Genomic DNA, 22743 nt, shown 5'->3' on the forward strand with positions numbered 1-22743 from the left:
TGCTCTGAATACACAATTTCTTCATGGGCTTTTGAAGAGTGTTCTCTTAGTTCTTTACAAACATTAATGATTTTATCTTCACAATACCCCTGTGAGATAAGGAGGTATTATTGCCATATTACACAATAGGAATTGAGGCACAAGGATTAAAAACAAAATTATCAATATTGTCAACTAATTTGGGGTCCTTGATTTAAGAAGTGTAGGGCCTAATTTCTGAGATTTTAAAAATCATTTTATAGCAGGGACAAAGCACTTTCTATGTTCAGAGCATAGTTCCCATTGACCTTTGTTGCCCCAGTTCTCAGCACTTCTGCAAATCAGACCCCGGGTCTCAAACTGGGTACCCAGAAAAACAAGGAACAAAATTAGAGACCACCTGTGAAAAAATTGGTTTAAGTGATTTGCCCAGCATCACACAGGAGCTCTATGGCAGAGGCAACAATGCAGTTCTCCCAGGCAGCATTCAACTACCTTCACTATACATGTAAGCAGAGTCAGGATGAGCTCTACCCTGATATGTGGTGGTGAATTGTGGCAAGTTGTGGAAAAGAACTTCAGGGGTTGGTCTTGTTTGCATAGGCACACCCACCCCGCCTAGCCTGAGCCCATAGCAGCCCAAATGGTCTGTGGGATTCCCAGTTTCTCTGTTATTGGGGCAGGAAGAATAAAGTGTTGTTACCCTGATTATGTGAATCAAGGCCAATGGAAATGTTTTATGACAGAGGGACTCATCATCAACTAAGTAGCACTTGCTAGACAAGGGACATGGGTTCCAAAACCCAGTGAATTGACAGATGCTGCGGACAGGTATTTGTACCTGATGATATGGGCTCCTTTTGAGGGCCTGAAACACCAATTACACCTTCTCCTTTCTCCACTGTTGAATAGTAGAGCTAATTTTGATTCCATTAAGTATCAAGGTACAGGCTACTATGCTGAATTCACTTTGGGCCAATGGTGCACCAGCACTGGGGCTCCCTTACTACAAGCTGAAATTACTAAAGAGCTAAAATTACTGAGATCACTGAGTGCTGTGTTAACTAGTGGTGGAGCCTGAAGATATATTGCTAAATGACTGGCAGAGCTGAGTAGTTTGCGGGACGGTTGGAGTGGCCCACTGGACACCAAGTGGAGCAGTTTGTGGGATGGTTGGAGCGGCCCACAGGACGGCGAGTGGAGGGAGTGGAGCAGTTTGCGGGGTGGCTGGAGCGGCTCATGGGATGGCTGGTGGAATGGAGCGGCTTGTGGTGAAGGCTGCAGCAGAACCTCATGGAGAGGCGGGGCAGTCAGCCTCAGACCATGTGAGGTGCCCCTTAACACCCCGCGTGCCTCCTTTCCCCCCCATTTCCACCCAGACTGGGGGGGGGTAAGACTCTGCAGATAAACTTTTGAACTCTGGGGCTGCACTAACCAGGGACAGAGACTTTTGGGGTGTTGGACTCAAGAGACTTTTGGGGTGTTGGACTTTGGGGTGATCTTTTGGGTTGTTGGACTTAAGACCCTGAGGGGAAAAGGACACTGCCAAACTTACTTGGGGGTGGGTCTTTTGCTCATGGTTTGTGTTATGAATCCTGTTTGTGGTGTTTCCCCAACCTAATGCCGCATTGTTTCCCTCCTTTATTAAAAGGATTTGCTACACTCAGATTCCATGCTTGCGAGAGGGGAAGTATTGCCTCTTAGAAGCGCCCAGGGGGTGGTATGTAATTGTCCCAGGTCACTGGGTGGGGGCTTGAGCCGGTTTTGCATTGCGTTATTGAAACAGAACCCCTAGATACTGAACCCGGCCCTTGTTGCTGCCAACTCAGATGGGCAGAAGGGTTACATAAGTATATCCTTTCTTTTCCTACAATCCCCTGTTTGATTCATCACACACCTTTCAATTTCTGGAACAAATGAGGCAGGAGTCCTACAGACAACAGTTTCCTTCCCTATACAACCCTGATTCAGTCCCAAAGCACAGTCCATCCTGTGCACTGTTTGGACTGTAGATCAGGTTTTATGGTATTATTCTCTATATTTAGGCATCGGGAGGGTGGGGGGGAGGAAGGTTCCAGTGCACTGTGCTATTGCTGGGGGTGTAAGTGTGACTAAGATCTGGACAGAGAGATTACAATGAAACCATATTCTGTTGGGAAACGTAGCTTCTGCAAAATTGAAAGCCGTCACAAAATTGGGCTGATTTCAGCAGAATTTTGTTTCAGAAGACAAAAAAGTTTTGACAATATTGAAACATCCCATTTTGACATTTTCAGAACAAAATGTTTCATTTTTTGTTGTGAAATTACTTTTTTGTTTCTATTTTTAATTTTGTTTTACAGTGTTATATATCTCTAATATAATAAAAAAGTCAAAAATGAAACATAACAGGGAAAAAACAAAAAAATCTAAAGTTTCTCTTGCAGAGACTTTTGAAAATTTCAGTTTTTGTTCCAATTAAGAGCAAAGCCAAATTTCAAAATTGTTCATCCTCTATACATCTCTAGTGTCACTCCCCATAAGGGCTTCTGAACGGCCACTTCTACTAGCTGAGACTTAGTCCTTGCCCAGATAAAAATGTTGCTGTAGATCTGAGTGCAGAAGTTATGTCTGGGGCAATTCATGCCTCCCCAAAGCTTGTGGAAAGAGTCCAACGGGTGTAGGTCTAGTGGGAGGTAAGTGCAGCGTCCCTACACCCCGGCATGTGGCTTGGAATTTGAGGACCATGGAACCAACCAGGATGACTCCACCATGGACCTGAATGGTAAAGCGTGAAGGAAAGGTGGTAGTAGTAGCAGAAGGGCAAAGATACAGCACTAGCAGGAAAAGTCGCATCACTTCTAATACAGATGCAGGGAACTGTTGGGTGGCAAGGAAGAGCTGCAGCAGTGGGAGGAAAGGGAGAACCTGGAAAGCAAAGTTGTGTAGGAGGCCTCAGAGGAGAAACTGGAGATGTAACAAGAGAGGACTGGGTACCTCAGAGGAAGAGTGTAGTGGTTCAGCCGTCAACAGAAGAAAGCAGGTGCCCCCAAAGATGCCAGAATTGTTATTTGTTAAAGACTATCAACAATAAAATGAATGAAAAAGTTAGGACCCTATACAGAGCATTGTTAAATACGGTCTGTGAGCAAGAATGAGGAGTCATGGCTGCTGTGGGAAGAATCATTTTTGTTTTCTTCATGTTTATGTTTATTAAATCCAGTGAAGTCTCCAGTAAGGCCAGGTCTACACTACCCCCCTAATTCGAACTAAGGTACGCAACTTCAGCTACGTGAATAACGTAGCTGAAGTTCGAAGTACCTTAGTTCGAACTTACCTTGGTCCACACTCGGCAGGCAGGCTCCCCCGTCGACCCCGCGGTACTCCTCTCGCCGAGCTGGAGTACCGCAGTCGACGGCAAGCACTTCCGGGTTCGACTTATCGCGTCCAGACTAGACGCGATAAGTCGAACCCAGAAGTTCGATCGCTCGCCGCCGAACTACCGGGTAAGTGTAGCCAAGGCCCAAGTCTTTTTGTACCCATTTTAAATCAGGTAAAGTGTGATCTTTACCAGCTGTTGTAAATTGGCTCTGATCAGCACGTTTATGTATCAGTTTTATTGTACATATCTATTTTTAGGTAGCATAACACTAGCCTCCAATTGTAAAATCTCAGCCACACCATTCCATTAGTGGAGTTTTGAGTATTTAGTATCTTTATAGCCTGTAAAAGGTACAAGAGTATATTTCATAACTTTAGATCAGTGATTCCCAGCTGAATGCTCTGGAATTCCATGCAACATTTCATAGCCCTGCATGCAGCTTTCTACTCAGATTTGGCTGAAGTATTGCAATATATCTCCATGACAGTGCATTAGGTGACTTAGGCCTGGTCTACACTATGACTTCAATTCGGATTTAGCAGCGTTAAATCGAATTAACCCTGCATCCGTCCACACAACGAAAATAAAGGGCTCTTAAAATCAATTTCTGTACTCCACCCCGATGAGCGGAGTAGCCCAAAATCAATATTGTCATTTCGAATTAGAGTTAGTGTGGCCGCAATTCGATGGTATGGCCTCCAGGAGCTATCCCACAGTGCACCATTGTGACCGCTCTGGACAGCAATCTGAACTCGGATGCACTGGCCAGATAGACAGGAAAAGCCCCGCGAACATTTGAATTTTATTTCCTGTTTGCCCAGCGTGGAGAGCACAGGTGACCACAGATAACTCATCAGCACAGGTAACCATGCAGGCCGATAATCGAAAAAGAGCACCAGCATGGACCATACGAGAGGTACTGGATCTGATCGCTATATGGGGAGAGGATTCAGTGCTAGCAGAACTTTCGAAAAGACGAAATGCCAAAACTTTTTAAAAAATCTCCAATGGCATGATGGAGAGAGGCCACAATAGGGACTCAGATCAGTGCTGCGTGAAAGTCAAGGAGCTCAGACAAACCTATCAAAAAACAAAGGAGGCAAACGGTCGCTCCGGGTCAGAGCCGCGGACATGCCGCTTCTTCGCCGAGCTGCATGCAGTTCTAGGGGGGGCCGCCACCACTACCCCACCTCTGACCATGGATTCTGAGGCGGGGGTAATCTCATCAGCTACACCTGAGGATTCTGCGGACGGGAAAGAGGAGGAGGAGGAGGACGAGCTTGCGGAGAGCACCCAGCACTCCGTTCTCCCCAACAGCCAGGATTTTTTTCTCAGCCTGACTGAAGTACCCTCCCAACCCTCCCAAGCCAGTATCCAAGACCATGAGCCCATGGAAGGGACCTCAGGTGAGTTTACCTTTTAAAATATGAAACTTGTTTTAAAAGCAAGCATTTTTTAATGATTACTTTGCCCTGAGGACTTGGGATGCATTCACGGCCAGTACAGCTACTGGAAAAGTCTGTTAACGTGTCTGGGGATGGAGCGTAAATCCTCCAGGGTCATCTCCATGAAGCTCTCCTTGAGGTACTCCAAAAGCCTTGCCACAAGGTTTCTGGGCAGTGCAGCCTTATTCCGTCCTCCATGGTAGGACACTTGACCACGCCATGCTAGTAGCAAGTAATCTGGTATCATTGCATGACAAAGCCTGGCAGCGTATGGTCCCAGTGTTTGCTGGCATTCAAGCAACATCCGTTCTTTATCTCACTGTGTAATCCTCAGGAGAGTGATATCACTCATGGTAACCTGGTTGAAATATGGGAATTTAATTAAGGGGACAGAGGTGGCCGTTCCTACTGGGCTGTTTGCCTGTGGCTGAAAAGAAATCCTTCCCTGCAGTTAGCCAAGTGCAGGGGGCGGGGTGGAATTGGCCCTGAGCTTTTTGCATTTGGCTAGCAGGGATCTTCCCTGATACCAGCCACGCGGTGGGAGGAGGGGTAAAACGATCATCCCAGAGAATTCATGGCAGGGTGGGGGGTGTTAGTTTGGTTCCTGCAGGGATCTTCCCTGATACCAGCCACGCGATGGGGAAAGAGATAAAGCGATCATCCAGAGAATTGGATGGTGGGGAGGGTTAGTTTGTTTTCTGCTGCTGAAAGTTAACAGGAAAACCACAGCACTCAACGGGCTTTGCTTGGTATGTGGGAAAAGAGGGCGCAGAAGCCGAAAACAATGGCTTACCATGGCTGCATGCAAGTCAAATTCTGTTGCCCGGACCTGCGCCTGTGATCTCTAGCAGCAAAGCCACAGGCACTCAATATTAAGAGGCAAAATGTGACCTTGCACAGAAATCACATGTGCTATGTAATGTGAATAGTGTTGGTCACCGTGAAAGAGTATAAGCATTATTCTGTAAAATGTATCTTTTTAAAAAATTCTCTCCTTTTTTCCCTCCCTCCAGCAGCTGCAAATTTTTCAAGCCTCCTTCCTCCGTCCCAAAGGCTATCTCAGATAAGGCATTGGAAAAAGAAGACACGAGATGAGATGTTTGCGGAAATCATGGAATCCACCCACAGTGAAAGAGCTCATCTGAATGAGTGGAAGGACACGGTTTCAAAGTATAGGAAAGATGCCAGTGAACTTGAGGACAGGAGGGACCAACGTGAGGAGAGGAGAGACGCTCGAGATGAGAGGTGGCGGCAAGAAGATCAGAGGAGACAGGATGCAACGCTGGGGCTGCTGCGTGAGCAAACAGACATGCTCCGGCATCTGGTGGAGCTTCAGGAATGGCAGCAGGATAACAGAGTGCCGCTACAGCCCCTGTATAACCTCCCTCCCCCCTCACCATGTTCCATAGCCTCCTCACCCAGACGTGTAAGAATGCGGGGGAGGGAAGGCTCCGTACAACCCAGTGGACAGCCCAAGCAAAAGGCTGTGATTTTTTAAACCTTTTTTTAGTGGCCTTTTCCTTCTCGCCGATCCTCCTCCCAAACCCCACCCGGGTTCCCTCCCTCTTTTTATAATCAATTAATAAAGAATAAATGATTTTTAAACTATAGTGACTTTATTTCCTTTGAAAGCAAGTTGGGGGAAGGGGGAGGGTGGGTTCCTTACAGAGAATGAGTCAATAAAGGGGGCGGGTTTTCATGAAGGAGAAACAAACAGAAATTTCACACTGTAGCCTGGCCAGTCATGAAACTGGTTTTCAAAGCTTCTCTGATGCGCAGCGCTAACTGGTGTGCTCTTCTAATTGCCCTGGTGTCTGGCTGCACGTAATCAGCAGCCAGGCAATTTGCCTCAGCCTCCCACACCGCCATAAATGTCTCCCCCTTACTTTCACAGAGATTGTGGAGCACACAGCAAGCAGCAATAACAATGGGGATATTGGTTTGGCTGAGGTCTGAGCGAGTCAGTAACAATCGCCAACAACCTTTTAAATGGCCAAATGCACATTCTACCACCATTCTGCACTTGCTCAGCCTGTAGTTGAACAACTCCTGACTCCTGTCCAGGCTGCCTGTGTATGGCTTCATGAGCCATGGCATTCAGAGATAGGCTGGGTCCCCAAGAATAACTATTGGCATTTCAACATCCCCAACGGTTATTTTCTGGTCCGGGAAGTAAGTCCCTTGCTGCAGCCGTTTAAACAGATTAGTGTTCCTAAAGACGCGAGCGTCATGAACCCTTCCCGGCCAGCCCACGTTGATGTTGGTGAAACATCCCTTGTGATCCACAAGTGCTTGCAGCACCATTGAAAAGTACCCCTTGCGGTTTATGTACTGGATACCCTGGTGCTCCGGTGCCAAGATAGGGATATGGGTTCCATCTATTGCCCCACCACAGTTAGGGAATCCCATTGCAGCAAAGCTATCCACTGTGACCTGCACATTTCCCAGAGTCACTACCTTTCGTAGCAGCAGCTCAGTGATTGCTTTGGCTACTTGCATCACAGCAGCCCCCACAGTAGATTTGCCCACTCCAAATTGATTCCCGACTGACCGGTAGCTGTCTGGCATTGCAAGCTTCCACTGGACTATCGTCACTCGCTTCTCAACTGTGAGGGCTGCTCTCATCTTGGTATTCTGGTGCTTCAGGGCAGGGGACAGCAAGTCACAAAGTTCCATGAAAGTGCCCTTACTCATGCGAAAGTTTTGCAGCCACTGGGAATCATCCCACACCTGCAACACTATGCGGTCCCACCAGTCTGTGCTTGTTTCACCGGGCCAAGAATCAGCGTTCCACAGATAGAACCTGCCCCATTAACAACATGATCTCCAAAGCACTAGGGCCTGCGGTTTGAGAGAATTCTGTGTCATGTCCATGTCCATGTCCTCATCACCCTTGTTGCTGGGCTGCCGTCGCCGCCTCCTCCTCTCCTCGTTTTTCTGGTCCTGGTTCAGCATAAACTGCACGAGAACGCTTGAGGTGTTTACAATGTTCATGACTGCTGTCTTGAGCTGAGCGGGCTCCATGCTTGCTGTGGTACGGAGTCTGCAGTGTTCACCCAGGAAAAAAGGCGCGAAATGGTTGTCTGCCGTTGCTTTCATGGAGGGAGGGGTGAGGCTTTACCCAGAACCACCTGCGACAATGTTTTTTGCCCCATCAGGCACTGGGATCTCAACCCAGAATTCCATTGGGCGGGGGAGACTACAGGAACTATGGGATAGCTATGGGATAACTACCCACAGTGCAACGCTCCGGAAATCGACGCTAGCCCCGGTACATGGACGCACACCACCGAATTAATGTACTTAGTGTGGCCGCATACATTCGACTTTATACAATCTGTTTCCAAAATTTGAAGTCTGTAAATTCGGATTAATTCCGTAGTGTAGACATACCCTTAGAGAAAAAATCAGAAATAATGTGCACACGCACCCATAAACACACTGAAAAGATGGTTTAAAACTGTGTTTGAGTTGGCAACTAAATAAGGTAAGTAAAATATTTTGCTTTGATGTTATGGTTTTCTAGTAGAGAGGAAATCATTCATGATTATTTAATGGAACTCTAATAGACTTACATCTGAAGAAGTGAGGTTCTTACCCACGAAAACTTATGCTCCCAATACTTCTGTTAGTCTTAAAGGTGCCACAGGACCCTCTGTTGCTTTCTAATAAACTTGTTACAGACCTTTGTATCCTAAATATATTTAATTCTTTTGTGGCTCTCCGACTCTGAGGACAAGGTGGCTCTCAAGCTGTTTAAGGTTGAGAACTACTGTTCACTGATACATTTTAAATAATCTTTGAGTTTGTACTGCTGCAGACTGAACATGGCTTTAAAGTCACTTACTGAAGATTACATATGGAGATTGCATGATGATGAGAAGGAAAAATTGTGCTAAGGAAAGATAACTGACCATATGTAAATTTAGTACATGTATGCATTTGAGCCATCAATTTTATAATCCATACTATGAGACCTTATACTTTTATATTATTGCTTATCTAAAACGCATAAAGCCAACAATTATCATGTTCCTAATTGCTCAGACATTCAATGAATAATTCATATTGATTCTACAATACATCACAAGCTATTAAGTGCTTGCAGCAATTGAGTATATTCTCATAGATTTTAGCCACAGTGACATACATAATGGTTTTACTACATGTATTACTATAATAACAGTTTTATGCTTTTAGATCAGTCCCATATGCCTTAGGCCAGTAAAGGGTTTGCATCATGTCTCACAGTATTTTAAGGATTATTGTGTTGGGGAAAACCAGACAGTTTCTGAAGAAGAAATTACTTTACTTTACACATGCCAGTTATACCCTGTCAGTTTTATTGTATTGTGTTTTATCTGTTACATGGCATCTACTTGACAACTGTAACATCCACCTTAACACACACCTGATAGCTCTCCCCCACTTTTTTGTCCTACTGTAACATTTATAATCCTCTTCCCAATGTAAGGGCCAATCCCGCTGAGTACCCTCAATTCCTACTGACTTTACTTGAAACATGAACTGAGTGTTCCCATATCATTGGACCCTTAGCATTCCTTCTCCTTCTACTGACCATCCCCATGGAACATATTCCCAAGGCTGCCTGCTGGAGTCAATGAAACATGAGGCCAATGCACCACAAATTTTGGTGACCTTTTAAATCCCGGCTCCTTGCATATTTAATCTTGGGAGTCCAGTCAGGGAGCAGAAATAATACCAAGTGAGGTAAGTAATGAATCCTATAGCAGGTAAAGCTACTAGAGCTGTTCAGAAAATTCTAATTCATGCAAAGCAAAATGTTTTGTGGAAACATTGATTCTGACAGTTTGTTTCAAAAGAAAATTGAAAATAGGTGTTTTTAAAAAGGACTTTTGGAATGAAGCTTTTTGTTTTTCCACTTTAAAACAACATTTTGTTTCCTTTTTTATACATATTTTGTATAATATAATTGATATCAAATCAAAAAGTCTAAATCAGAACAAAACCTTTTGATCAACCCAAAATGATTGTGGTTTTTGGTTTTTTAATTACATTTCCTGGGAAATTTCTTTTTTTTTTTGTTCTGTTTCAGAATGAAAAAAAAAAAACATTGAAATCACAGAATTGTCTGCAAAATGAAAAATCCTATTCCTGCCTACCTCTAGTAGCTACCACTTAGACTGATCAGTTTGTAAGCAAACCATCATCTCAGATTTAAGCTCTTTTGGTGGTCATGCACAAGCCAGAAAGAACCCCATTTAGTTTTCAGATTCCAGGATGAATTTTCAGACCTGGCAGAGCCATTTTCTAAAATTGTAAATAGAATAATTGTGATCTGGAGTCCCTGTCACAGAGATGCAATAAACATGGTGTCCCACAATGTTATTTCCACAGAGCCACTTTTAATCATTTAAAAGTATCTTTCTTAGGCCTTGCTAGAGGGCTATACCTGCAGCAGGGGATAATACTACTCTGCTGGATTCAGCCAGAATTGTTTCTGAGGAGCTGAAGGACTGAATGTTGGAGCAGCCCCTGTTCCTTTGAAAGGTGCAGTGTACACCTGCCCTGACCATCAAGGCAACATGTAATGGGGTGGGGTGACCTAATTAGTTACATACAATGTGTTCATCATAGCACCTGAAAATCTTGCCCCACTCTACCCTCCTTTTGGATATGCAGCACAACTGATGGCATTTGTGATTCACTCAAAGAGGACAAGTCTTGAGGTTGTGGCTAAAACTGGTGAAATTTTTTTGATGAATAGTTTATTCACTGAAAAATGCAGTTTCAGTTGACATGAAACTATACACGAATTTGATCTGATTAGTTTCAGATAGGAAAAAGTTTTACAGGGCCAGCTTCAGAAAATCCTTTGTAAGTGTGTGAATGTCTATCCATTATGACCTTTAGCCTAGTTTTAGGGCACTTTTTTGGGATGAGGGAGGCAATAGTTTGAATCCCCACTCTGGAGCAGGGACTTGTACTCATATCTCCCCCACTGCAAGCTGAGCAGGTTACTCTCTCTCTCTCTCCTGTTGAAGCTGTTCTGCTTTGTATAACTACCTAAATATTCATTGAGTAAAAGAGTGCAAATAACACTATGGCCTGGAGATTAAGGCTCTCAACTGGGATTAAGGAGATGTGGATTCAAATCCCTCCTCTGAATCAGGCAAAAATACAATTTGACTCCACATCTTCTACCTCCCAGGTGCATCATCAAGCTAAAGAGTCATTCTTTCCCTCTTTGACAAAATGAATATTTAAGTATTTATACAAAGCGGAACAGCTCCAACTAGAGAGATTTAGAGCAATCCATCATGGAATAGCCTATTGTCTGATGTTTAGAGATGCTCTCCTAGTGTCACTACATCCTAGGTAAGTGCCCTAACCATTAGGCTAATGGTTACAAAGTGTGGTGTGTGACACAATGTATGCCTGTATTCACACCATACACACAATTTTAATAATCTCTGTGAAAAGTACGCCTTGTAAGGTATCATTTGAAAACTCAAGATTTGCTGATTAGTATTGTCCTCATAAAATATGTGTGGCAACATTGTATGTGAAGTTATAAGATTCCACTCTATGGTGGTGCTATTACATGTTCCAAACCGAGGATGGCAAACAAGTCTCTCTTGAACAAAGGAATGTGTGCTCTGCTTAATTTGCATTTAAGCAATAAACAGAATAATTAAGTAGGAAGGAAAACAAAGGAAGGTCAAACAGGTGAGAAAAAAACAGCAGGGAACATCCTTCCCCATAGGCTTTTTGTCACCTAGTACTCAGCTGGAAATGTTTTTCAAGAGGGGGACTGAAACTATGAAAAGGAAGGACAAACACCCCAAGGAACCCCTCTCTCTGTCTGCCCATCAATTCACTGCACCTAAAAGGACAAAGGAAGCAGCCATTGGACTGGAGAAGGGGTTCTGACCTAAGAAGTTTGGTCAATAACACTGCTGAAAGCATGTGGTGAGAAAACCTTGCTTTGAATTTAACATAGTTTGTTAAGTTAGGCACCAGTTGCATTTTATCTTTATTTTTCTTGAAATCATTTCTGATTTTTATGTCTCATTATTTGTACTTATTTAAAATCTCTCTCTTTGTAGTTAATAAACTTCTTTTATTGTTCTACGTATTCCAGTATGTTTAAAACGAAGGGCCTGGGAAACTCCATTTGGGGTGTCAAGTTGTGTGCATATTATTTCTATTAAAGAAATGATGGACTTCATATAACTTGCATTCTTCAGGAGAGGATTGTACAGGACATACATTTCTGGGAGGAAATCTAAGACTGCGTGTGTGTGTTGGGGTCACCCTGCAATATAACCAAACCAACCTGATCTCCTTCTCTGAGAAGGTAACAGATTTTTTACACAAAGGAAATACAGTGGATCTAATTTACCTTGATTTCAGTAAGGCATTTGATACAGTCCCACATGGGGAATTATTAGCTAAATTGGAAAAGATGGGGATCAATATGAAAATTGAAAGGTGGATAAGGAACTGGTTAAAGGAGAGACTACAATGGTCATACTGAAAGGTGAACTGTCAGACTGGAAGGAGGTTACTAGTGGAGTTCCTCAGGGATTGGTTTTGGGACCAATCTTATTTAATCTTTTTATTACTGACCTTGGCACAAAAAGTGGGAATGTGCTAATAAAGTTTGCGGATGACACAAAGCTGGGAGGTATTGCTAATACAGAGAAGGACCGGGATATCATACAGGAAGATCTGGATGACCTTGTAAACTGGAGTAATAGTAATAGGATAAAATTTAATAGTGAAAAGCGCAAGGTCATGCATTTAGGGATTAATAACAAGAATTTTTGTTATAAGCTGGGGATGCATCAGTTGGAAGTAACAGAGGAGGAGAAGGACCTCGGAGTATGGGTTGATCACAGGATGACTGTGAGCCGCCAATGTGATATGGGCGTGAAAAAAGCTAATGTGGTCTTGGGATGCTTCAGGCGAGGTATTTCCAATAATGATAAGGATGTGTTAGTACCGTTATACAAGGCACTGGTGAGACCTCATCTGGAATATTGTGTGCAGTTCTGGTCTCCCATGTTAAGAAGAATGAATTCGAAGTGGAACAGGTACAGAGAAGAGCTACTAGGATGATCCGAGGAATGGAAAACCTGTCTTATGAAAGGAGACTCAAAGAGCTTGGCTTGTTTAGCCTAACCAAAAGAAGGCTGAGGGGAGATATGATTGCTCTTTATAAATATATCAGAGGGATAAATAACAGGAGGGAGAGGAATTATTTAAGCTTAGTACCAGTGTGGACACAAGAACAAATGGTTATAAACTGGCCATCAGGAAGTTTAGACTTGAAATTAGATGAAGGTTTCTAACCTAATCAGAGGAGTGAAGTTCTAGAACAGCCTTCCAAGGGGAGTAGTGGGGGCAAAGACATATCTGGCTTCAAGACTAAGCTTGATAAGTTTATGGAGAGGATGGTATGATGGGATAGCCTAATTTTGGCAATTAATTGATCTTTGACTATTAGCAGTAAATATGCCTAATGGCCTATGATGGGATGTTAGATGGGGTGGGATCTGAGTCACTACAGAGAATTCTTTCCTGGGTGTCTGGCTGGTGAGTCTTGCCCACATGCTCAGAGTTTAGCTGATCGCCATATTTGGGGTCGAGAAGGAATTTTCTTCCAGGGCAGATTGGCAGAGGCTCTGGAGGTTTTTCGCCTTCCTCTGCAGCATGGGGCACAAGTCACTTGGTGGAAGATTCTCTGCACCTTGAGGTCTTTAAACCATGATTTGAGGACTTCAATAACGCAGACATAAGTTAGGGGTTTGTTACAGGAGTGGGTGGGTGAGATTCTGTGGCCTGCGTTGTGCAGGAGGTCAGACTAGATGATCATAATGGTCCCTTCTGACCTTAAAGTCTATGAGTCTATAACCAAGGCTTGTGAGAGCCAGAGTGTAACCCAAGTGTGACTGGCAGGCTGCAGTTACACACAAAAACTCAGGAAGTGGCTTGCATGCTGGGAGGCTGTCTGTGGACAGCCTAAGTGTGAATTCCTTCAGGAAGGCATTGCAAGGCACCCAAGGTTGCAGGGCAGGGTGACACAGCTGCTCATTAGTATGTATTGTACCTTGGTAAGTCACAGGAGGAGGACACTCCTTGTCTATTTCTGTCTCTTTCTCACTTTTCTGAGGCTGACCATGTTGTATGACCCAAGATGTGCTTTTCTGATTTGCTGAAAAATTCCAAACATTTTCAGACCCTAACCACATATTTTTCCTGATTTTTCAGGTTTCTGGCAAGACTGATGTCATAACTATAAAGGGAAGGATAACAGCCATCCTGTGAACAATACTATAAAATCCCTCCTGGCCAGAGACCAAAATCCTTTTACCTGTAAAGGGTTAAGAAGCTCGGGTAACCTGCCTGACACCTGACCCAAAGGAGCAGTAAGGGGACAAGATACTTTCAAATCTTGGTGTGGGGGGGAAGGCTTTTGTTTGTGCTCTTTGTTTTTGGGGTTGTTCGCTCTTGGGACTAAGAGGGACCAGACATCAATTCATGCTCTCCAAATCTTTCTGAACAAGTCTCTCATATTTCAAACTTGTAAGTAACATCCAGGCAAGGCGTGTTAGTTATGTCTTTGTTTTCTCAACTTGTAAATGTTCCTTTTGCTAGAGGGTTTACCTCTGTTTGCTGTAACTTTGAACCTAAGGCTAGAGGGGGTTCCTCTGGGCTCTTTGAATCTGATTACCCTGTAAAGTTATTTTCCATCCTGATTTAACAGAGATTATTTTTACCTTTCTTTCTTTAATTAAAAGCCTTCTTTTTAAAACCTGATTGATTTTTCCTTGTTTTAAGACCCAAGGGGTTTGGATCGGTGTTCACCAGAGAATTGGTGGAGGCGTCTCTCAAGGCTACCCAGGGAGGGAAAGGTTTTTTGGGGGAAGACAAAGTTTCCCAAATGACTCAAACTATTTGGGTGGTGGCAGCAAAAGAAGATCTAAACTGGTAGTTAAGCTTAGAGGTTTTCATCCAGGTTCCCACATCTGTACCCTAGAGTTCAGAGTGGGGAAGGAACCTTGACAACTGAAAAATCAATTATTTGCCCAGCTCCACTGGTGGCTGCCCCATTTGCAGACACATGAGTAGGGGATCGGGGAGAAGTATCCTTTCCTTTGCACATCCAAAAAGGGCTCCTGAATTGCTCCTAACCACTATCCAGACCCCAGAGTAGCAGACAAGTTGTTAAAGAATGAAAATAAGAAAGACAATTTTAATGTTAATAAATTCTTAAAACCAATGGAAATGAGACCAAAGTATTACAGCCTGCAGGAGACTAAACTATTGTGTACCATTGATAGAGAACAGGAAGGATTGAGGTGCACCAGTGCACAAGACCTCCATAGTGGCATGGAAACTATTTAGTGAGATATACCCAGATAATCCTGGAAACTGACCCACACCCACAGGCTGCAGAGAAAGGCAAAGTCCCTCAAGGCACTGCCAATCTGACCTGGGAAAAAAATCCTTCCCAACCCCACCTATAGTAATCATAGGAGCAAGAAACAGCCACCTAAGCATGTGTGGGAGAGAATACTCTGTACCACAAAAGATCCCAGCCACCCCATGCAGTATCCCATCTCCAGCTATGGCCATCTCGGATACATCAAAGAAAAGCCGGGGAAAAATCCAAGTAGTGTATTTAGGTGGGAAAATTAAAATTGATTAAAACTATAGTAAAGAACAGAATTATCAGACACATGGTATATTGGGGAAGAGACAACATGGCTTTTGTAAAGGAAAATCATGCCTCACCAATCTATTAGAATTCTCACAGGGTGTGCACAAACATGTGGAAAAGGGTAATCCAGTGGATATATTGTAATTGGATTTTAAGAAAGTCTTTGACGAAGTCCAACATCAAAGGCTCTTAAGCAAAGTAAGCAGTCATGGGGTAAGAGGAAAGGCCCTCTCATGGATCAATAACTGGTTAAAAGACAGGAAATAAAGGGAATAAATGATCAATTTTCAGAATAGATATGTTAGGTCCAAGGAAAATGGAGTATAGAACAGGTTGTTTGGCCAACTTAGCCAAAGTTAGGCTAACAGTAGTTGCTGGGCCATTCCTGTCTCTCTGTGAAACATGAGGACATGCTTGCTTGGGCTTCAAAGAATGAGATAAGGGGGGGGTGTATTCTTGTACCAAATGTACTAGGAACGGTTTGTTTGGACATATGGAGACTTGCAGTCTCCACTCCCTGTTTCTGTTCTTAACTCCCTACTTTCTCCTAGTTTCTAGTGCATGACGAAAAAGCTGATAAGCTGCTGAGGCATCATGAACTGTTTGTACTGTCAAAGAAGATAGATATGCATAAATATTAGAAGCTTTTAACTAGTAAAGGGGGGGATTGGGTTGCTTTAACTATGACGCGACGGAACTGTCTATATAATCTCACTAGTTATTGTAATCATGGCTGGTTCTCTCAGGAGACGGGCCGCTCTCTATTGTTGTGTGCACTCTTCAATAAAGAGCTTGTATTGGACCTTGCTGGTGTTGCCTGTCTCTCACTCTGCGGTCAGACAACGAACCGTGCCGTCTGGGTTAAAAAGTCCCCGACAAATTTGGTGACTCCGCCGGGACTCGTCTGACTCTCCGGTGCGGGATCAGACTCCGAAGCAACGCAGCGCGCATCCTCTGGCTTCGAGGAGCCTTGCCCGGTAACCTGATCCCTGCATCGGCGATAAGGCGAGTTCTGTGAACCAGCTGAAGCCCGTAGAAACCCAGCAATGTCCACCTACCCGTTGAGTAGGATCCAGGTCTTCAGGGTTCGAGTCCCTGGGGAGGTCAGGTCTTTGGGGTTCGAGTCCCTGAATAAGGTAAGCGATCGCCATAAAGGGGTTAGAGTCCCCGGGAAAGGGGTTAGAGTCCCCAGAGAGGGGTTAAAGTCCCCGGAGAGGGGTTAGAGTCCCCGGAGTAGGGTTAGAGTCCCTACAGGCTAAATGTGACAGTTTGGCAGCAAGTGCCCGGGGGACGCCCCGTTGTCTCTGGTACTTAGAAATTGGAAGGAAATCTCTGGAACAACCGGTTTGACTAAATCTAAATGAGAAACTTATGCCAAATTCAATGGCCTTCCTTTACTACCCATTTGTCCCCGACTAAAGACTGGCCAAGGTGCAGAACCTTTTCTGCTGACTGGATGGATTCCCTCAGGAATATCCTGGTTGGTCTTAGACCGGGACAAATGGATTATTTATTTGTATGGTATAACTATAAACCAAAAGAAAAACTGCTTTCGTCCCCAGCTGGCTGTGAAAAAATATAGACAGAGGCAAACCAAAGGCAGTACAAGTTACAGTGCTGAGATTACATTTGCAAAGCTTAACTATCAAGTGAGATCCAACAGTCTGCCTTTGAGACCCTGGAGCTGGCGTGGTTTGGGGACGCTGAAGAAGCCACAGGCAGCCAGCCTGGACTGGAATCTCTGAAAGAGACATCGCAGGAGACCCCAGGGTGTAAAAGAACAGCCCTCCCAAGAGTGAGAAATTAACTCTATAGTTGCTAGAGGGAATTAAGCAGTGAAACTTGGTAAGAATTTCTGTAAGTAATCCAGGCAAGAAGTTATTTAAGTGGAATTATTCGACTATGAATACCTTAGTCTAATTTGCTGAAGAACACTCCTGCTGTGTACAATCTGTATTTTATAAGTTTAAGATGAATTGGTATTGTTTAAAGTTGCAAAACCGAGAATACTTTTGCCAGGCACAGGAAACTAGTGTTGTTTAAGGTATTTAGCATTTAATCCTTAAAGTGACTTAATGCTACAAGATTTAAAATGTTTTAAATAAAGACCAAAGGTTGTGGCTGCAGCAGGGTAGTCAAAGCCAGAAGAATAAAAGATTTAAATTTTGTTTTTGAGTAACAAAATAGCAGATAAAAGATCTGGTAAAGAGAGAGAAGGACAGTGCCCCTGGCTCTGTGTGGTCGAGCTGACACTTTGCTGTGGGGGCATGGAGATTTTGTAAGCATAAAAGAAACAGTTACACCTTGTGTAGAAATTGATGTGGCTAGTGTTGTAGAAATTGAATTGTGGAGAGGATGTGCATTTTCCCCAGAACATGTGCAGTGTATATTGTAGCAGAGGTAAAAGAAATGCAAACCTACCAATATAGGTTGTGTTGTCTTTTTCAGAACACTGTGCGTTTGAAAGCAGGAGTTAGAAGTAAAAGGCAATCAAAAGTCTGGGAAAGTTAATTGTGTCCTTTTTTAAAGTAAGAATCTTTAAGCTGTGGAAAGCTTTGGATCTGGAAGCAAGACAGAAAGTATTTGTATTAATGCAAATTATCTTACTAATAAGGTAGAAGCCACTGAAACCTGGGCTGCCTATGAAACAAATACAAGGAAATATGGGGTAATTCCTCTGTTTTGTCTAAAATCAACAAGAGTATGTGTATATAAAGGAAATATTTTAAGTAAATAATGTCTTTCAAATCATCAGAGAAAACGGATGCCAGCTGAACAGCATTCAACGTACCATGCATTTACTGGTACAATAGGAATTATTTTTGTGTTCTATGTCCTGTCTTGTGGGGTTTGTCTTGTGGCCAGAATTGTTGTGTTTAATATTTTCATAAGACAGTCTAGTTCAAAATTAAATAAAAGGGTTAAATAAAAAAGCAGATACTTGTTTTATTCAACTTGAAATACAAAGTGTTTGGATAAATCAGGAAAATGTGATATACTAAAGTCTAATACATTTGCTTAAGTAAAAAAAAAAAAGCTTCATTGGGCAAATCTTTTAATTAAAAAAAAATGTTGTTAAAATTTGCATATCAACCGTCTTTGGAAGCAAGGACATGGAAGGTTAACCCATTCCCCATATTGCCCATGGGATCCTTCTGGCTACCTTAGATTTCTAGCCAGAGGGCTGGGGAGGGAGGAAAGCTATTGGACACAAGAGGTTGTACCGAGTGGACTCCTCAAAGGTGGGTGTGCTTGTCCTGGTTTATTGCTCCAAAGCTCTGTATAAAAGTTATTTTACTAAAAAGGTGTATATGGCATACATTGAATAATAAGACTAATGTACTGTATAATGGCAATGTGTATGTGTTCATTGTTGAGAAAAGGTGTATGAGTGAAGAGTGGAAGTTTCCTTTGTAAGTTAAAAGAAGCCAAGAAGAGAAAAAAAGAAAAAGAACAGAACGAGTTAACTGGAAAAAAAAATAGCTAGCAAGCTCAGTCTAAAGATAAGATGCTGGCCCATCCAAGGGCACTGCCCACAGCTAAGACTTGGCTGACAGCCAAAAAAAGGGGGGCCTGAATGTGCCCAAGCAGCTGTAAAATCTGCAAAACACTGCCAGGCATTAATGAAATGTGTTAGGTTTTTCTCACAGGTAAAGAAGTGCTACCTAAAGACCGTAGCAGTCTTGCCATTCATTGAAACCAAGAGACTGAGTCTACGTAAAGTCCATCAACGAAAGACTGCTTTGACTCCATGCTGGAAAGGCCCTTTCCAAGTCCTGTTAACCACCAACACTGCTGTGAAGTGCCAAGGACTGCCTACCTGGACTCATGCTTCTCACTGCAAAAAGACCCCTCCACCTCGGGAGGACTCTCCGACTGATGATCAGCCTATTCCTCCTTCTAACTCTGCTGTGCCTTCTGGACAGCAGGGAAAAGAAAAAAAAGACAAGGTGAAGTGCTAGTAACCTCTCCCTTGTCCACTGACAGACCTACTGTGCCTTTGGATTTTTTCCTAAAAAAAGCAAAACCCATTACAGGGTGATGTGCTAGTAACCTCTCCCCTGTATGATGCTGAACCACACTGTTTCAGAAAAAGAGAAGAAGGAACACTCGCTCCATTGAAACCACCAAAGTCCAGGAATTCCTGACTACAAAAAAAAAAAAAAAAAAACATTAAGAACTGACCCTGGTGAAGAAACAAAGAATTACACACTGGCAGGAAGAAACTTGTGGACCCATGCTTGGGAATGTAGTTTTGATTGGATTTGGGGGTTTATTCTACAGGCTGCGCCCTGTGTTTTGAATAAGTCCTTCAGCATGTATTGCCCTCCCTAATTGGATTTTAAATGCAAAAGGGGCTGCTATTAGATTAGCACAACAGAGGGCTTGAGTTATTTCCTCTAGAAAGAAGAGAGACTTGACTAGATCCCTATGGGATAGGGCCAATAGTACAGCAGCAGTTTAAAATATTTTTAAAAACCAAAAACATAATAAGAAATTAGGGCAACTAAAGAAGGCCACAAGCCTTATTTGTGGAGCACAGCTAACCCAGGTACAGGCTGGAATTGGTGAGTTACATGTTATCTCCGCCCTTAGTTCTATGACCCAGAAGTTGCTGACAGAGATGGTATTAAATATCACTGAGGCTGGGCAGGCATTGTAGTGGGATCTAGCATGTTCAGGCTTGGCCCACTGCCCTTACAGACACATCAGGAGTACCATCTGATCTGTGGCCATGGAGAAATACTTGGAGACTTGCGGACATTCTCAATGCTCCTTCCAAGCATATGGACCGGTTAGGGAGGTGTGGGCTCCCACATACCGAATCCTGCCGGGTCCATGGGGAGGATGCATGTGGGATTGGGTAATTCACCGAGACATGTGGGAAATTAGACTAACGCCGATGCCCTGGTGGACTTGGTAACAGCACAGAGAAAACTAAGGCAGATGGTTCTCCAGAACCACTTGGCTCTAGATATTTTACTGGCCTCTCAGAGAGGAACATGTGCATTAATTGGACAAGAATGCTGTGTGTATGTCCCAGATGTTTATAATGCCACTTGGAAAAGAGCAAACCACCTTATAAAGGTAGCAAAGGACCATGGAGGGAAGCGAATAGAATCCTGGTGGAGTAACCTGTTCAATTGGATTCCAGATATAGGTGGTTCGCTCCATAATGTACTCCAAAGTGCCGTTGTAATTATATGTGGCCTGCTAGATTTGTATGTTATGATAAAGGTTGGATGGGCACCAAGGTGTGTTCTGCCAAAAAGTAATCAACTCCCAAGCTTACCACTCATAGCTGTCTCATAGTAGTTAGTTGTCCCAGGAGTCCCTTCGAGGTACTCCAGGGACAAAGGGGGGACTGTTAGGTCCAAGGAAAATGGAGTATAGAACAGGTTGTTTGGCCAACTTAGCCAAAGTTAGGCTAACAGTAGTTGCTGGGCCATTCCTGTCTCTCTGTGAAACATGAGGACATGCTTGCTTGGGCTTCAAAGAATGAGATAAGGGGGGGGGTGTATTCTTGTACCAAATGTACTAGGAACGGTTTGTTTGGACATATGGAGACTTGCAGTCTCCACTCCCTGTTTCTGTTCTTAACTCCCTATTTTCTCCTAGTTTCTAGTGCATGACGAAAAAGCTGATAAGCTGCTGAGGCATCATGAACTGTTTGTACTGTCAAAGAAGATAGATATGCATAAATATTAGAAGCTTTTAACTAGTAAAGGGGGGGATTGGGTTGCTTTAACTATGACGCGACGGAACTGTCTATATAATCTCACTAGTTATTGTAATCATGGCTGGTTCTCTCAGGAGACGGGCCGCTCTCTATTGTTGTGTGCACTCTTCAATAAAGAGCTTGTATTGGACCTTGCTGGTGTTGCCTGTCTCTCACTCTGCGGTCAGACAACGAACCGTGCCGTCTGGGTTAAAAAGTCCCCGACAGATAGATGTAAATAGTGGTGTCCAAAGAGATTTGTACAGGGACCTGTGCTGTTCAATAATTCATAAATGATCTAAAAAAGGGGTAAACAGTTTGCAGATAATACTAAATTACTCAAGATAATTAAGTCTAAAGCTGACTGCAGAGAGTTTTCACAAAACTAAGTGACTGGTCAAGAAAATAGCAAATGAAATGCAATGTTGATAAATGCAAAGTAATCCACACTAGAAAACACAATTCTAACTCTACATAAATAATGGGGTCTAAATTAGCTGGTACCACTAAAGAAAGAGACCTTGGAATCATCGTGGACATTTCTCTGAAAATATCTGCTCAAAGTGCAGCTGTAGTCAAAAAAGCTAACAGAATGTTGAGGAACCATTAGGAAAGTGATAGATAATAAGACAGAAAATATCATAATGCCACTATATACATCCATGGTATGCCCACACCTTGAATACTGTATTCAGTTCTGGTTACCCCATCTCAAAAAGGTATATTGGGATTGGAAGTAGTACAGAGAGGGCAAAGAAAATGACTATGGGTATGGAACAGCTTCCATATGAGGCGAGATTAAAGAGACTGAGACTATTCATTTTAGAAAAGAGATTACTAATGGAGGATATGATAGAGGATTATGAAATTATGAATGGTGTGGAGAAAGTAAATAAGGAAGGATTATTTACCCCATCACATAACACAAAAACCAGGGATCAGCCAATTAAATTAATAGGCAGCAGGTTTAAAACGAACATAAGGAAGTATTTCTTCACACAATGCACAGTCAACCTGTGTAACTTGTGGCCGGGGATGTTGTGGAGGCCAAAAGTATAACTGGGTTCAAAAAAAGAATTAGATAAGTTAATGGAGGATTGGTCCATCAATGCTATTAGCCAAGATGGTCAGGGACACAACCCCATGCTTCAGGTGTCCCTAATCCTCTGACTGCCAAAAGGTGGGACTGGACACCAGGGGACGGCTCAGTCAATAATTGTCCTATTATGTTCATTCCCTTTGAAGCATCTGGCAACAGCCACTGTCAGAAAACAGGATACTGGGCTAAATGGACCATCGGTCTGACTGAATATGGCAACTCTTAAGTTTTTAAAATAATCCATTCCTAAACCTTGCAGCTGACTGGCTGAAGCCCTGAAGTATGATATTTAGTAATAGTTTGGCACACATAGTAGTTATGCAAGATTAAATTCATACTGCTTGGTCAGTATGGAAATGGATCTTTTTCCTTTAAACATTGCTTTCAGCATGAGATCATTTTGGATTGTTTTTTACATTACTAAACACT

The 22743-nt window shown here is 43.1% G+C and overlaps 1 long non-coding RNA gene across 2 annotated transcripts; it reads left to right on the plus strand.

The window, feature by feature from the left end:
- The first annotated feature begins 15796 nt into the window (after positions 1 to 15796).
- Positions 15797 to 21371, plus strand: LOC135981488 (uncharacterized). 2 transcript variants are annotated; one of them, XR_010598524.1, is made up of 2 exons: positions 15797 to 17341; positions 19134 to 21371. It is a non-coding gene; the product is annotated as an uncharacterized LOC135981488 (long non-coding RNA). The 2 variants fall into 2 exon arrangements; XR_010598525.1 differs by having other exon boundaries at positions 19147 to 21371.
- Positions 21372 to 22743: the final 1372 nt, after the last annotated feature.

The sequence above is a fragment of the Chrysemys picta genome, chromosome 2 (assembly GCF_011386835.1).
Source record: "Chrysemys picta bellii isolate R12L10 chromosome 2, ASM1138683v2, whole genome shotgun sequence".
Taxonomy (NCBI): Eukaryota; Metazoa; Chordata; order Testudines; family Emydidae; genus Chrysemys; species Chrysemys picta.